Here is a 16,348-nt window from a genome sequence, read left to right as displayed (position 1 = left end):
ATGCAGACCAGATGTTAACACTAATTTTCTGTTAAACATGTTTATTCTTGTGTGTGTTTGTGTAGGCAGGGCTCAGTGCACTGCTTTACCAGGGGGCCTATAATGCTGTTAAGATAGCCATGGGCAGAACTGCAATATGTTGACAATGAAGACTACTCAGCCTCAACTGCCGACATACACTTCCAATGCCATCTGAGTTTTTTCCATGAACCACAATGACATCTGTTCCTGCCAATGCAAGATATGCCAACTGGGCCAGGGGAAATCTGTAAATGTGGTGTACAGGTACTCTGTCAGGGCAATGCAGTACTTTACTCACCCTGATAAAGTAAATCCCACCCCCCAAATTCAAAATCAGGCCCTAGAGGTGTAATTTTATAGACTATTGAACAGATTTCATTCTGCGATGTGGGAGTACAAGTCAGACTGAATCAAGATCAAAAGCTAAAGCAAGTGAAAGAGTTTCTCCACAGTTACATAGTGCTTCGAGTAAAACTCCCCACTGGCATATACAGTAATCCTGCAGATCCAAACTCCAAGTTCAGGGACTAAGAAGGCTGTGGCCAACCAATTCTCCTTTTGTTTTTACATCACCACTAGCCTATTCCTTTGCTTCACTGGATCAACAGCTGCTTTGTAAAAGATGGACCACATTAACCAGAATTGACTGGGAGGGCTACGGAACCGTGTTGCACTTAAAACCCAATATTATTCGATGCTAGAAGGAAATTAGCACCAGTTCTCTCGGTGGGCTCTTGCCCACAATGCCTATCCCCACCCTATATTGCAGATGTCTAGGAGAAATTGTTGATAAATCCTGCATAGGTCGGTATCCTGTGGTCGTTCAAATAGTCATTTAGATAAGAAGCAATCCGCTATGTTGAGGTGTCATCAAGTGTTGTGCATGGGTCAGACAACAAGAAATGTCCCTGCAGATGTCATACATTGGACTCCGGGTTGGCTGGGTATGTACAGGAGAGATTGATGTCATGGATTTTTGCTCTGTAGGTCTAGTTGCCAGATGGGCTGCTGCTTTTTCGATGTCAGCATAAACCTCAAGCCTCTGAAGGCCAAGGCCCACCATTAACTGCCCTTTTACTCACCGGACACACTGTTGGGTGTCACCTGCAGTGGAACACCCATTGCCCTGCCTCAATTGTGCACAGGATAGAATGGGAAATGCTTTGTAACATCTTACAAGCATAATTTCACATTGGAACAATATAGAGAGAAAAGATTTAGGCTGTCTGAACTCAGAATGTAATAACACATCTTTTAGTAAAGATGTTTTTTAAATTGTGTGTTTGAAAATGACACTTTTAGAAAGAAGGCATTTTCTTGTATAGACCATTCTGTGTGGCTCTGCCTGTTTGTTGATTGACTGTCTGGTTTTGGAGTGACAGGGGCTGGGGATGTGCATTCACTGTAGATAGCCACTGGGGGGCTGAGGTGTGCCTGGCCCTTCCTGGGTGACTCAGAGCTGGGCTGAATAGACCATGGCTAAATTTAGAGTGGTGGGAGGCGATTTCCTTACACCTGAATGAGGCCTGTCTCCCTTGCACAATGCTGTCTCCACCCCCTATGATCATACTGCACCAGTGAGGACAGAACTGGTTTGGGCTGGGCTCAGAGACGCTTGCACAAAGAGAAAAAATACATTTTGGGGTATAAGCATTAGACCTAAAACCCCAGACCTTTAGACTACTTCTGGAAAGAAGAGGAACATCTGCCAAGGACAAAAACTCTGAGGAGCTGTGGGAAGGTGTACTGCCACTTTGCTGTGTGTTGCGTGGGGTTGTCCTGCAGTTGCTGTTTCTGCCAACGACAGGACAAAGACTGGAACTTTACTTTAAACCTGCTTGAAGAAGATCTCCAAGTGCCTGTGCGTGCTTGCCTCCTGTTCTGAAGTCGTAGGGCCACAAAGACTTCACCCCAAGCTCCCCTTAACTCTGCTGCTGGGAGTTCTGAACTGCCAGGAGGTGCCTGCTCTAGTTATAGGCCTCTGGAGGTTGTTCTTGCTACTGGGAGCTGGAAGAAACTTGAAAAACTACACAAATTGATACATCCCCCTTCTTGCAGCAGTTTTCCCAACACAGTACCGTGGTGCGAGAACAATTGCCATGCATTACCCCGCTTCTGCCAAAACTGATGCAGCATCTGTTGCAGCTGCAAGAACTGAGGCATCGATGGATCACGGCTGAAGAAACTGACGCAGCGCCGCTCGACGCCGCCACATTAATCGCCGCCGCATCCCGGATTTCCACGCTTCGTACCTGTGCGGCAAGTTTTTCTGATACATCAACCGCGGACCAGAATCGTCTTGAGTTGACGCATCAGTTGCCCCTACAGACCGGACATGACGCATCACTTCTCCTGCATGCAGCAGAAGTGTCACATTGCCTCCCCATGGTCTCAGGAACTGACGCATTTCTTGGTTTTCGATGCTTCCCATCTCTGCGGCTGTTTGACCGTGTGAATTTTGTCGCAACTACAGGTACTTTGAGAGAAATCACGCATTCATAGTTTTCTATGGCCTCAGTTGCTTGAAACCTTTTTAAAGTCATATTCTTATTACATGTATGCTGGATTTTTGTCATTTTGGACTTGCTTAGTTTAAATAAAGATGCTTTATTTTTTCTAAACTGGTGTGGTGTCCATTTGTGGTGTTATCATTGTATTACTGTGGGTTTTGAATACAAATACTTTACACATTGACTTTGGGATAGGCCTGTCTGCTCATGCCAAGCTAACCAGGGAGTGAGCAGGGGTTATCTAAAGTGTGTATCTCCCTTACCCTGACTAGAAGCACGGCTTCCTGCTTGGACAAAGGTACCTACCTCTGCCAACTAGAGACCCCCATTTCTAACATTATTCTATTCCCTCCATATAATACATGGTCTTGCTTATCAGATAGCTCATTGAATGAGCCTTAAGCCACTCATCTTTCTCAAGTAGATAAAATGAGTACTATTACAATGGCTAATAATAACATGTGTCATTTACAAAACTGTAGCAGCAAATGGGACATTAGAAAAAGTTACATGTGTTGTCTTGCGCCTCTGTTGCTGTATAATTGCTGATGTCTCATAAAATAAGACTGAATAATAGAATTTAATCATGAACTAAGATGGCGCTGAACACCTGATCCCAGGAGATGTTGCTACTGCTACTACTAGTACTGCTTCTACTACATTTAACTAGTCTGAACCAAGCATTGGAAACCAGCACAAAGACCCCTGACAAAGATTTAAGGCAAACACTAAGGCAATCAAGCAGGACAGTCTCAGGGACCGTTCATACTACAGTGCTGGTCTCGAAGCATACAAACTTGCAATAGTGTAACTTTCAAATGTGCTGCAAGGCTTCAGTTATACAAACTAAAAGACAGCAATGACAGAGGAGGTAAATAAATACTAGGGGCCCTATTACAATGCCGGTTGGACGAGTGTCCGATCAGCAATGTAGTGGAAGCGGGACCACCAGACAAGGAATCGGAGGTCCCGCTTCCATCATTTGGATGTGACCGCCTTCATGGCGGCTTGTGCTACTTGAGAAACATCCATGCACTGTGTGGCAGGCACCATGCAGCGATGCATGGATGTTTAGGGGGGCACCAGAGGTGCCACCCAAGGCCTGTGGCGGATGACCATGGGGACAGGGGCCCTGCTAGGTGCCCCAAAAAAAGCCTTTCCGCCAGCCTTTCTTATGTCAGAAGAACCAACATGAAAAGGCTGCCGGAAAGGTGGATTGCAATCCCCATGGCAGTGACTGAGAAGGCACTGCCTCCATTGTGGGGAATGCAATCTGACAGACTGACGTCCCTACGGGCTCCTTGAGTCCATCAGAAGCTGTCAGTCAGTCCCTCCATCAATGCGGTCTGATCGACTGCATCGCAATGCAGTGGTCTGACAGTGGCCACAGATGTCGGTGGGACTGACACAGACAGGCCATCAGCGCGCCCCCACTGACATCGTAATGAGGCCCTAGGTGCAAGGAGTGAAGAGAGTGAAATGATTCTGGGTGGAGGAGCAGAAGAGGGAGATACTACTATCTTAGCCACCACAGTCATAGCTATCAGTAACGCAGTGGCTCCAGATCCAGGGTGTAAGGAGTCCATGTGACCCAATGATGTCTGTCTTTTACTAGCCCCGCATGTGGGTATCTCTTTTACCTCACTTGGTTGCCATCATACACACTGTTAGCCACATTCAACATAAGGCACCACCCTAACTATTGCATCCACATGTCATATTCTAAACTTCCATCAGCAAACACCTTCATGCCAGATTTCACTCCATGAAGACTTAGCTATGTGTCTGTCATTAGCTCCATCCTCCAACCTACTTACAAAATCACAAGGGTGACTTCCTGGTAGTCAGTGCCAGCTTTATGGTGGTGCGACTGGTGCTGGCACACTAGCTGCTAAGCTCGAGACGAATGTGGGGGCACCATTGTGTTAAAGGCTGAGGTGAGACAAGAATAGTTGGTAGAGATCGAGGTGTGCCTGCCATTTTTCAGGGAAAAGCAATAACAGCAAGACAACTCTGGTGGTTAATGCACTTTATGGAGAGATCTGTGATTTGTCTACTCACACAGTTTTGATTCATCATAATGTAACACAGAGGCTTAATATTCCTGCTGCAAAACACAATGTGAAACATGTAGATCACAAATTTTTATTTTATGTAGATAGCTCAGTGTGTTACTGCTTTTGTCACAGAGATTCTTTGTCGCTTGCAGTTCATAAGGTACAATCCTTCTTATATAGCACAGTCAGCTATGAACATGCATCAAAGAGCTGCATTCAAACTGCAAGTTATAGGTTTAGAACTTATTGTTTGTTTCTTAATCATTTGTCAGCATATTAAAAGAGTGCATTTATGGTAGAAACTAGAGGATGTACTCACACGAATATGTTTAACCATGATGATTAAGACGTTTTAATAAAGTTTGATTAATGTAGGAACAAACTCTGTATAAACTATTGCATTTGTACTGATGAAGAGACCCGATGTTCCTAACCATGAGCTATATTTTCTATGTACCCCCTAGTAATCTAAATTTAATATATGGCCATCTTTATATATGTAGGAACTTATCTAAAGTCAAAAGAGAGATGAAATATAATGTATGCATTAATGTTACATGTAGGTAATTATCAAATGTAGTTCTCAATCATACTTGCCTTTGAATAATTTGATGATTATTAGTATGATTTAAGTCACATGAACTAAAATGTATTAAAGAATTTATATTTGTTTATATTAATTTGTACATACGCATATAAAATGTGCACCATTTAAATAAATGTTTAACTTAGCGTGACTCAAAAGACCTGTATTCCTTCATGCTGCTTTCTGTTAATTTGCTGTGCTCGTTTTGCTGACTCAACCAATTCTTACAGGTACTCACATACATTGTTAGTTTAGAATAGATACATTTTGTACTAGCGAAAGATATGTGGCTTGAGAACCAGGCCTTCATGACGAGCACATGGGAACCCTGTAGACGAATAGAGGACTATTATGTTTTAGCCTGAGCATGTGAAGGAGACGTTGTTTCCATGTCCAGTGTGGGGCTCTGTCTGGATGTTGCAATCTGCAACATGTGAATTCAAATGGAAAATTCAACAAATACAATGGACTTCTATGGATGATGTGACCAAACTCTTGGACTATGATATACTACTCACCCTGTTTGAGGAGTGGATCGCATGAGGAGCAGATGGCTTCGGTCTTTCTTTGTGGGCTGTGTTCTAGACTTCTTTGCTGAACCCTTTTCCGCAGACTCTAAGCAGATCCTTCCTTGGGCTACTACCCGAACCCTTTTATGCTTCCCTGACCACCCCCTGAATGGACTTTGAGATGATTACCTCTATGCCCCTAAGATTTCTGCTGTATGTGTGGCTTCGGCGAACACTGATTCCTGACCTACTGAAGACTCTTGTTTGAGCTTCTGTAATGATAATGCTGGTGTTACTTATATTTCTGCACCTTCTCCCTATCTTCTTACAAGGAACTCTTTAATTTCTGAATCCCTTAGATACTCAAACCATTATGTGCCTTGGACTGTGCTTGGAAGACTTAGGTTGCTAATGTATAGAAAAGACAAATTGAGATTGTTTTCCAATCATCAGATCTTTAGGTTATTGTTCTGTGTAGCAGCAACTGAACTGCTTGTTTGTTTAATCCTTGTTCACTTACATTTCTTTTGGAGGCTTGGCCTCCCTGTTGTAATCTTATACCTCTACAGTATGGTCTTAAGAGTGATTTATTTGAACTTGATTGCTAATTTTTAATAAACACCCTTGAACTTGGTTACCCATTCCTGGCCCTCATTGTATAGCCACTGTTAATCATATTGTAGTTGATGATCATGCAATGCTAACTCTCTTTTGCCTCAGTGTGACTTATAAAAGATCAATTGGAGGACCAAGATAGAAAGTAAGTAAGATTAAAGAGATCCAGTAAAGGTGATAATCAAAATGTTGTGGTCCAGAAATGCTGGATCATCACTGTTTTACGTTTTAAAATCTGAGCTTACGATGCAGATTTACTAACACTTTGCAACAGGGTTTGCATCACAAAACAGAGGCAAATTAGCCACAAAGTGTTGATTTGCAATGTAATGCCCAGTGCAAATCATGACTTGCATTGGGATGTAACCCTAAAGTAACACAAAATAGTGTTGCATGCTACTTCGCCCTACTTTATGTCAAGGGGCCAGGTAATACTTTGGCATTCTCATGCAACCACCGATGGATTTTGACACTAATCCTCATCTACTAGCATTGGTAGAATGGGGTTTGCGTCAAAATAATTCTGCTTTCTCAAGGCAGGCATATCATTGGATAAAAGCTTTATTTTCTCCAAAGTTTTCCATCTTTGCATATGTGCTTCTTTGTACAGCCAATATACAATGAGGGAAAAATTTTAAACTTTGTCAAAGCATCATATTTTGTACTGAAAAAGTACTCTTCCAATACAAATCCTATGCTTCATATCGTACACATACCCTTGCACTGTAGTTCAAGGTTGTGCGCATTGCCACAAGGAAAACTAAAGAGCACCAATGCTAGAGGAGAGAGCAACATTGCCATTTCTTTGTGTATATGGTGCTGTTGTGCTCTCTCCCTTTTACGAAAGCAGTGCGGCAACTTTGGTTACTACACTGTGGGACATAGTTACAAGAGAATTGCTTCACAGGAACATCACTTTTAATGACATTCCTGTAGCGCAATGCCCTGCTCCATATTTATAAAGTGGTGTTAGGACACTTTTTATGGCTGAACACTGCTTTGTGAATATGGTACCCTTTCACTCAGGCATCTGCCTGAAAGGGGCGTGCAATGGGTGTTGCTACAGCCATTGCTTTCTGACGCTGCCCCAGATTTACAACCATCTGTGAATCAGAGGCATCGCCAAAAACTGACGCCATGCAAGAGCAGGCGTTAAAAAGGGCAAACAAGGAGAAATACTTTTACTTCTCCTCGTGTTTGCTTTTTCTATTCTCCAGCACACATAGGAGTAACAAATTGTCATTATGGATTATTTATGTGCAGGAAGGGACACCTTCCTGCATATAAACAATAACTCCCTGCAACGCAGGCACACTTGCACTATGGTGCGAGGGTGCTTGAGTTGGCGCTAGGCATCTGATTTTAGCGCCAGCACTAGGGAAAACACAGGGGTGCGCTGTATTGTTGTCAATATGGCGCATCCCTGTATTTTGGAAATGTCAAAGCGCAGCGCTGCAAATTTTGGCGCAGCTCCGCACTCCGACATTTCTTTGTACATATGCCCCTCTGTCTCATGAAACTTAGTAAATGTGCCCGTTCGTTTCTCCAAACTACTTATTATTAATATATATAGGCTGCCGGTTTGAATGACATGTGAGTCCCATACCTGGAAGCCCTCATTTTGTGATGTAACATTTCGTATACATTATTTACACGCATATACGGTTCATTGTCTTTGTATAATACTTACTTGCGGTGTAAAGCACTCTGACACCCTACATCTTGTAGCTTAGTGCTGTCACCGAAATTAAATAAATGTAAGAGGGGAACTAAGGTGAGATGTGAGGCATCGCTGGAAGGTGAGAGTGAGGTAATCCGTGGAGAAGGAGGTCAGGGGAGGCGGGGCGCCAGCAGAGTAGTCACAACGAGCTCCACCAGCCCTAAAGGCAGCCCTGCGCTAACGACCACCTGTTTGTAATTCTTCAGAAGTAGAAACGTATTCATGACGCGAGAGAATGATCTACAGAAGGGTGGTGATGTGCAGAAGCTTCTGAAAAGACGTGTAACTTAATTTTCTCCTTAAGAGTAACTCTCACCACCAATTCTTTGCTGGAGGAGCTGCCACTGGATGCCAGCCACGGCCGTTGCACTTTATACCATAAAGGATTCTATGCTGGAAATATTTATGGAGGAAATTTCAGTGGACCACTATTTTTGTGGTGATAATATGTTACCTCCACTCTCTAATGAAACGTTTACAGTCATAGTGCTGGATACGATACCAGTCATCATGTTTGCAACTATTTCTTTTTTTTTGTCCCGGGAAACTTGGAGTGTCCATTACTTGTTTTCCTTGCGTGTAAATAATTTCTCCAACGTCGAGAGCACCAATGTTTTCCAAGCATGCGCATGCTGTTCCCTTCGCCCCGCTGCAGCTGGCCTGAACAGTATCTGGAAAGAGGCTGTGCAGCTGTTTCTCCGGAGCAGCTCCCGAAGGCAGGCAGCATAACCATCCGTCATCTGCGTGCCCTCCCCCTCTCTGCAGCCCGCTTCGCCATGCTCGGTTATGTGGAGTCATTGCGCATTAATCCTTTCCTGACATGTCCCTCTCTCCACGTAGCGACTGGGTTATGCTCACGCGCTGAACGGACAACTTGTACAGCCAGCGCGCGCGCACTTCTCCCCTCTAAGGGTCGTTGCTCAGAGGCTTTGCCTATCAACTTTCAGTTCCTATTGCAATCTTAACCCTCTCCCTTCATAATTTAGTCCTGCTGAACTCTGCAGGCGGTGATGCCCAGATCTTGATCCTGAGATCCTGTCTGCTGGTGAGTGTATGTACCCTTCGGATCTGTACAGCGAGCTCTATTAGAGGGAGCGTGGTACTCCTGGGGAATTGCTCATGGTCACGTCTTCGAAAGGCAGCGTTTGAGCATATTGAATAAACAGGACATCAGCTGGGGCTCCAGAGAAAGGAAAAATATGATCATAGTGCAAGCCCTTCGCACTGCCGGCGCATTTTACTGAACAGTGACATTTTCCATTTTTATGTTTTCAAAAGACTGTTATATTTAAACTATGTCACGGAAGCAAGCAGCTGTGGTTTGTGATGACGAAGCGGCCTTCTCTTTCTTATGATTGGGCGGCTCATTTCAGGAAGTTCATGTTTCCAAAAGTTCTGGGTTGTGTGGGCTATTTGGGGTTTGGGCGGAAAGTTTTTCATTACATTTAATTTCTGTTTGGTATTATTTAATTTATGTTTATATGTTTTATAATGTTTTAAAGTATTTGATACTTTTTACCTTTGGGTTGTGGGGTTTATTGGAGCATTCAGTTACTAGTGTTTAAGAAAAATGCTTTTAGCAAAATATTTTCAAATTGATAATAATTGATTAATGAACTAATTATGCTAATAGACTTTTTCACTCAAACAATCAAACCGTACTTGCAAAGTGCTGCTTATCACCCATGAGGGTATCTAGATGGCAGGCTGCTGGGCTTGTCGAAAAGCCAGGTCTTGTGTCTCTTCCTGAAGGTTGATGCTCGGAGTTGGAGATATAGGGCTTTACAGGAGTTGGCGGTGAGGTGGGAAAAGGAGCGGCCTTTGCTGTGACTCTGGCAGATGTGCAGTGTCCGTGCAAGGGCGAGGGAGGTGGAGATCAGGTTTCTAGATGGCTGGTGGAAGTTCAGGTGGTGGTTCATGTATGCTGGTCCTTGGTCATGAAGGGCTTTGTAGGAGTATGACAGTAGGTTGAATTGACATCTTTTCTGAACAGGGAGTCAGTGGAGGTTCCTCCGGTATTGGGTGATGTGGGTCCATTTGGGCAGTTGGAGGATCAGTCTGGCCGCTGAATTCTGTATCCTTCTTATGAATTTGGTTGTGTTTCCTGTGTACAGTGCATTACCGTAGTCCAGAAGGCTGGTGATTGAGGCTTGCGTGACTGTTTTTTTCGTGCTTATGGGGAGCCATTTGAAGATTCTTCAGAGCATATGCAGAGTGTGGAAGCAGGCAGAGGCTTCTGTGTTGATCTGTTGTTTCATGGTGAGTTTTCTGTCCAGGATGATGCAGCGGTTGCGGGCGTGGTTCTTGGGTGTGAGGTTAGGTCCGAGTTCAGCGGGCCACCAGGTGTCGCTCCAGAGGGAGGCATGGTTGCCAAAGATCAGCACTTCGATCTTGTCCATGTTGAGTTTCAGATAGTTGTCCTTCGTCTAGGCTGTGATGTTCCTAATGCAGTTGTGGAAGTTGGTCTAGGTGGTGGTGGGGTTTGCTGAGAGTGAGAGGATGAGCTGGGTGTCATCTGCATAGGATATGATGTTTATATAATCAGTTCTGATGATATCAACCAGAGGAGTAATGCAGGTGTTGAAGAGGGTGGGGCTGAGACTTGAGGAATGCTGCAGATGGTGCACGTGGGTTCGGAGGTGAAGAGGGAGACTAATTCTCTGCTTGCGTCCCATGAGGAAAGATGCCATCCATCTGAGTGCATCTCCCTTGATTTCCATCTGGTGCAGTCTCTTGATGAGTGGGTGGTGGGAAAGGGTGTCAAAGGCTGCGGAAAGATAGACCAAGAAAGGTCAGGGCAGCTGATTATCTTCTGTCTAGTAGGATGTGGATGTCGTCCAAGGGACTGATCAGGGCAGTCTTGGTGTTGTGGTTGGTTTGAAGCTGGATTGGGAGGCGTCTACCATGTTGTTGCTTGCCAGGTGTCCGGTGACCTGATGGTTGATGTCCTTCTCCAGGACTTTGATGGGGAATGGGAACAGCAAGATGGAGTGGTAGTTCTGGAGTTCGCTATGGTATGCTGAGAGTTTCTTGAGGAAAGGTCTGACATCTGTGTGTTTCCATGCATCGGAAAAGGTGGCTGTGATGATGGCTGGGTTCAGGATGGTGGTAAGTTGGTGGCTGATCCCGTTGCTTTCTAGGTTGAAGAGGCATGAGGCAGGGGTCAGTGGATGCTACCGAGTTGATGGATGTGGTATCCGATGTGGTGAGCTGTTCCCATGCAGTGAGATGTTGGTCAGAGGAGACTTCTGTTGGTATGAGGAGGCTAAGGAAGTCTGTGGGCTGGGGATTGAAGGTACTGTATATGGTGGATAACTTGTTGTGGAAGTGATTCGCTAGAGCGCTGCAGAGTTCCTGTGAGGGCGGGATCGTGTTCTCTGACGATGGTGAAGAGTTCCTTGTTGTGGTTCGCGCTAGCCTTGATGTGGTCTGCAGGGGTGTCATTTTCGTGTCTTTGAGTCATTGGTGGTATTTGTTAAGGGCTGACTTGAAGGTGGCTCGATCTGTATTGCCTCTGCTTGCGTGCCATCTTCTCTCCAGTTGTTTGCAGCTACGTTTTATTGTGCTGAGTTCCAGTTTGTGCCAGCTGGCTTGTTTGGTGGATCTATGGGTTTTGGCTGGTTTGATGGGGCTAAATTGGTTGGCGGCATTTCTGATCTAGGTGTTGAAGTTCTTGACTGCGTGTTTCAGGTTGGTTGTGGTGTCGGACTTAGTGGTGTTGAGGGCGTCCGTCCATTGGGTCTGTGTCATTTTGCTGCAGCCGGGGAAGGATGTACTGAGAGGGTTGGAGGTGTTGTGAGGTGATGCTTTGATGGTGAAGTGGACGATGGAGTGGTCGGTCCAGGTGAGTTCTGTGGTGTGGCTGTATCTGACTCTGTTGCTGGGTGTGAAGATAGGTTCCATGTGTGTCCTGGTCTGTATGCGAGGTCTGCGACCAACTGGGTGAGGCCGATGTTGTCCATTTGGTCCAAGAGGTTAGCGGAGTCCGTGTCTGTGGGGTCGTCCAGGTGGAAGTTGAAATCCTCAAGTAAGATGTAGTGCTCGGAATTGATGGCGAGTGGGGCGATGAAGTCTGTTATGGCATTGCAGATGCTGGTGCGTGGTCCTGGGGGTCTATAGGCACGGGTGCCTTTGATCATTGATTTGTTGTCGGTCTGGAGTTGAAAATTCAGGTGTTCTATGGTCGGTGTGGTGTCATCTTTGGTGGTGGTGCAGCGATTGATTCTTTGTGGATGGTGGCGATGCCACCTACATGTTTGTTGGTGACGTCCATGTGTGTCATCTTGTAGCCATTGGTTGTCGCAGTGATGATGTCAGGGGCAGAGGAGGGTTTGAGCCAGGTCTCTGTGATGAAGGTTACATTGGAGGCAATAGTGGAGATGGTGTTCCAGACTTCGGTGGTGTGTTTTCAGAGTGATATGGTGTTGATCAGGAGGCATCAAAGTGGTTCTTGGGTGTATCGGTCTTTCTAATATATTTATTATAATTTATCATTGAATATATATATTTTAATTAATTATATATTTTAAAGTGAATAAACTAATGTTTACATGGTATTTTGAATGTTATATGTCTTTTTTAAGAATCTTCATTTTATAAAAGTTAATTAAACATTTGTTTGAAATTATACTAATGTTAATACCAGTTAATTTTATATACTTACTATTATAATGTCGAAATTTGGGCCACAATATTTTACAATTGTAAATCTTTGTACTTTACATCATTAGTATGTAAAGTTAATATTTGTGTGATCATCGTGTTTAGCACAATATTTTAACAGAATAGTGTTTGATCAATGTTTCATCATGCAACCAATTCCATAGCCCAACCAGAGCAGTCATAGGGCCTAATTACAAGTCTGGTGGTCTTGCGACCTTCAGACTCACAGTGGCGTAGGTGTGGCGGTCCACTGTTTTGCTGATTTTGACTTTCAAAGTCGTATCGACTGTAGGCCACCGACTACACCAGGAAACGACTGGCGCACCTGTGCCACAACGCAATATGCTGTGCGGGGACTGGCGCAGTCCTGCTCAGCATATTATGAGTTTGTCCACCGCCAGCATTTCATGGTGGGATTCCCATCATGAAAAGACTGGGGATAAAGGAACCCATGTGCCACCCGCCATGGGGATACATTCATGGGGGCACAACATGTGTCCCCGTCTGTATCCCCACAAAGTTCCAGTAAGGCATGGACGTCACAATCCATGCTGTGCTGGAACTTTTTTGCCGTTCCCATTGCGGTGTCTGTTTTCCAGGCACCACCATGGGAAAGGCAAAGGACCACCGACCATATTATTAGTTGAACTTGTGTTGCATGAGTTCAACTCGTAATACGTCTGACGGTCATTGCACGGGTTTGGCGCAGCAGAGGCAGCATTGGGCCGTCAATACTTCGCCAAACTCGTAATCAGGCCCATAGTTTCTTCCTCAGACATCCTCATTATCATTGCCTGCATTGGAATCTCTAGATAATGTATATTCCCATCTTGCTTGCAGTTGTCAAAGAAACTGTTTGAACAGTGAAGAAAACCCTCCAGGGTCACTCTTCAGGGAAAGAAGTGCTTAAGATCTTCTTCATAGTCACCAGTTTAGATGCAAAAAGTGATTACCAGGCCACAGTGAGCTTGCTCTATGTGTATTTTCTGTCTAGCTTGATCTTAACAACGTGCTGTGCCTACTTACAATAGCTCACTGAGTAGTGGATGAGTTGATGAAAATGATTCTGGAGTGACGGAGAGTGAGCACAGGTACAGTCAATGAATTGGCACCCCATTAAATAATAAAGGGATGCTGATCTTCTCAAGTAATTCAACAATTTCTTAAAGTCACAGGAATCCAGCTATTGGTCATGCAGGTTTTTGTTTTGGGTATGGAACTGTGCAAGAATGGGTGGTCAGTCAGCCAACATCAAACTGTTTTTCCCATTCACAGAGAAAAAGGAGGAATCACTGAAGAAAGAGTACAAGCTGACATGTATGGAGACCCGAGTCGAGAAATGCCAGTGGTACAAAATTAAAATATTTAGTAGCTTTGCAATGGTTATAGAGGCACCCTGCCACACCAAGAAGTATGGTCAGAATCAGATAGAAGAAAACGATGTGCAAAATGAGAAATAGATATGAATTCACAAGAGGGTAATGACATATATCTGTAACAACTGTGGTTAACATTCCATTTTATTATGCTGCAGTAGTCTGTGCCATTACAGATGAATACCAACCATTTGCAAACCAAACTTGACCCTACCAGAAAAGGAGCAGTGCATCCCAAATTGCTAGGCCACGCCCCAACATTGCTAGAACACGCCCCGCTTCAACAGAACTCAATCATCACATAGATGTCCTTGTTGGCCTAAATGGGGGGATGCAGCTTGGATCCCTTTGGCACAGCAAACTTGAGGTCCACATTTATGTATATCCCAAATTGATATTTTTCCTCATGAGGCACCCTTGGTGGTACAGGCAAGTCTAGCTCTTTGGGCCTATGGACTTGGGCTGCATCTCACAAGTAGGACCCAATAAGGTAATAATTTGTCTACAGTTCATTTTATCTCTGTTCAGTCGAGGTTTGACCCAAACGTTATTCCAGACTGGGTCAGATTAGCATATTTACTTATTAAATTTAAGGCTTTTTCCAAATGCTGCATGTCACTTTTAGCACCCTAAGAGCTCCATTAGTAGGGAGCAGGGCACAGCTTAGAGCATTTGCGTTTTGAAAGATGAGAAGGGTGCTGGATATACCACACAGAGACATGCAGGTAGGGCCAAATTTTCTTTATTCCATTTTCTTATTGTACAGTCTCTGGCATCCCGTTTGTGAGCATATACTTCCCAGCCCTCCAGTATGGTTGATATGTGTGTGTGTTCTCTACCTCCATCACATCCTCTCCTTCCCCCATCCTCACAGAAAGTGGTGTCCATTGTCCAGCAGTTAGGCATGGTGGCCACTGTCTCCTGGTGACCCCTTCTCTGCATGACATCTCCCACATTCTCACAAAAACTAAATTGCCTGTTGTGATGATGAGGAGTGGAGTACTAATAGGAGGTTAGGTGGAACCGGAATGCAGATGCAAGAACAAGAGTGGCAGAGAGACAAAAGAATAGATTAAGAATTGTGATGTGTTCTGGTTGTCATATTTCTTCTATTAGTCGCCAGTGTTCCCTGATGTTACAGAGGTGATCACTGCTGGTAATCTCGCATATGGTGGGAACTACTGTAATCGTGTTGATGTGGTTACTACTACATCTCTAATAATATTAGTAGCTCTGTAGTATTTTCATTGAACAAAAGTAGCTCTTATTACAGAAAGGGTGGAGGCCCCTGGTCTAGACATAGTTCCGTTTGCATCATAGTGTACCACACTATAAAATATTTTTGATCTGCAATTAATAATGTAGATATGTAAAACATTTAGAATTAATCCAACAGTGTTTTATGTACCTTGATGCACAGCTGTCAACAGTTTACTATGCTAAGGGTGACTTCTATCCAGCCTTGGTGTGTCAGTCAACAGCACAAATCATTCTAGGAATCATAAGCTTGTCCTTATAACTGGGAATCTAGAGCTTCATATACTAACATGCTTATTGTTGATTCCTGAAAATAGCACTGACTGAAGGGCTCTCTCATGACGCGAGAACAGTTGACAACTGTGTCCACAACAGGGATAATTGATGACTCCAGGTCAGGTTGTGTTCAATCCTGGCTTTCCATGTAAAAAATCAGGGGCTTATTTATGAGCCCTTGTGTCACTTTTGCGCTGCCGGTGCGTCACTTTTTGTGATGCACCAGTGGCGTAAAAAATGTGCCTTGTTGCATCATATTTACAAAGTGATGCATCTAGGTAGATGTGTCACTTTGTAAACCCCTGCGCCACATTGTACCTGCGCCAGGTATAATGTATGCAGGGAGGGCATTCTGACGCAAGTAAGCCTCGTAGAAGTGACACAGTGAAATCTATGAGATTCCACTGTGCCACTTCTAGGACGCAAATGCGTCAAGATATTACGCCTGCCTCACAGCAGGCCTAAGACTGATGCAGGCACATTTGAAATGGGACTTGCCCATGTGAAATGACCCATTGCTAAAGCTGCCTCACTTTTGTGACACACTCCAGCAATGCGTCATTTTTGTGCCTACAGATACATCAGAAATACTGACGTATCTGTAACTCCTTGCGACATGAAGCGTCATACAGTAAATATGACGCATCCAGCATGTCGCAAGGAGGGCGCAATGAAAATTGACCCATCGCTGTTTTCACGCAGTGATGCATCACTTTTCATAAATGAGGCCCTCAGTTCTTTAGGGCATTTGCAGCCTTA

At 44.3% G+C, this 16,348-nt stretch overlaps 1 long non-coding RNA gene across 1 annotated transcript in view; it reads left to right on the top strand.

Annotated features, from left to right (window-relative positions):
* The first annotated feature begins 8,750 nt into the window (after positions 1-8,750).
* Positions 8,751-16,348, top strand: part of LOC146831423 (uncharacterized) — a 29,559-nt gene continuing 21,961 nt past the window's right edge. Inside the window, exon 1 of the long non-coding RNA XR_014961287.1 lies at positions 8,751-9,063. This is a non-coding gene — a long non-coding RNA (uncharacterized LOC146831423). The remainder of the gene's footprint in view (positions 9,064-16,348) is intronic.

Source organism: Triturus cristatus, chromosome 5_1 (genome assembly GCF_964204655.1).
Source record: "Triturus cristatus chromosome 5_1, aTriCri1.1, whole genome shotgun sequence".
In the NCBI taxonomy this organism is placed as follows: Eukaryota; Metazoa; Chordata; class Amphibia; order Caudata; family Salamandridae; genus Triturus; species Triturus cristatus.
This window is presented reverse-complemented; position numbering and strand designations above follow the sequence as displayed.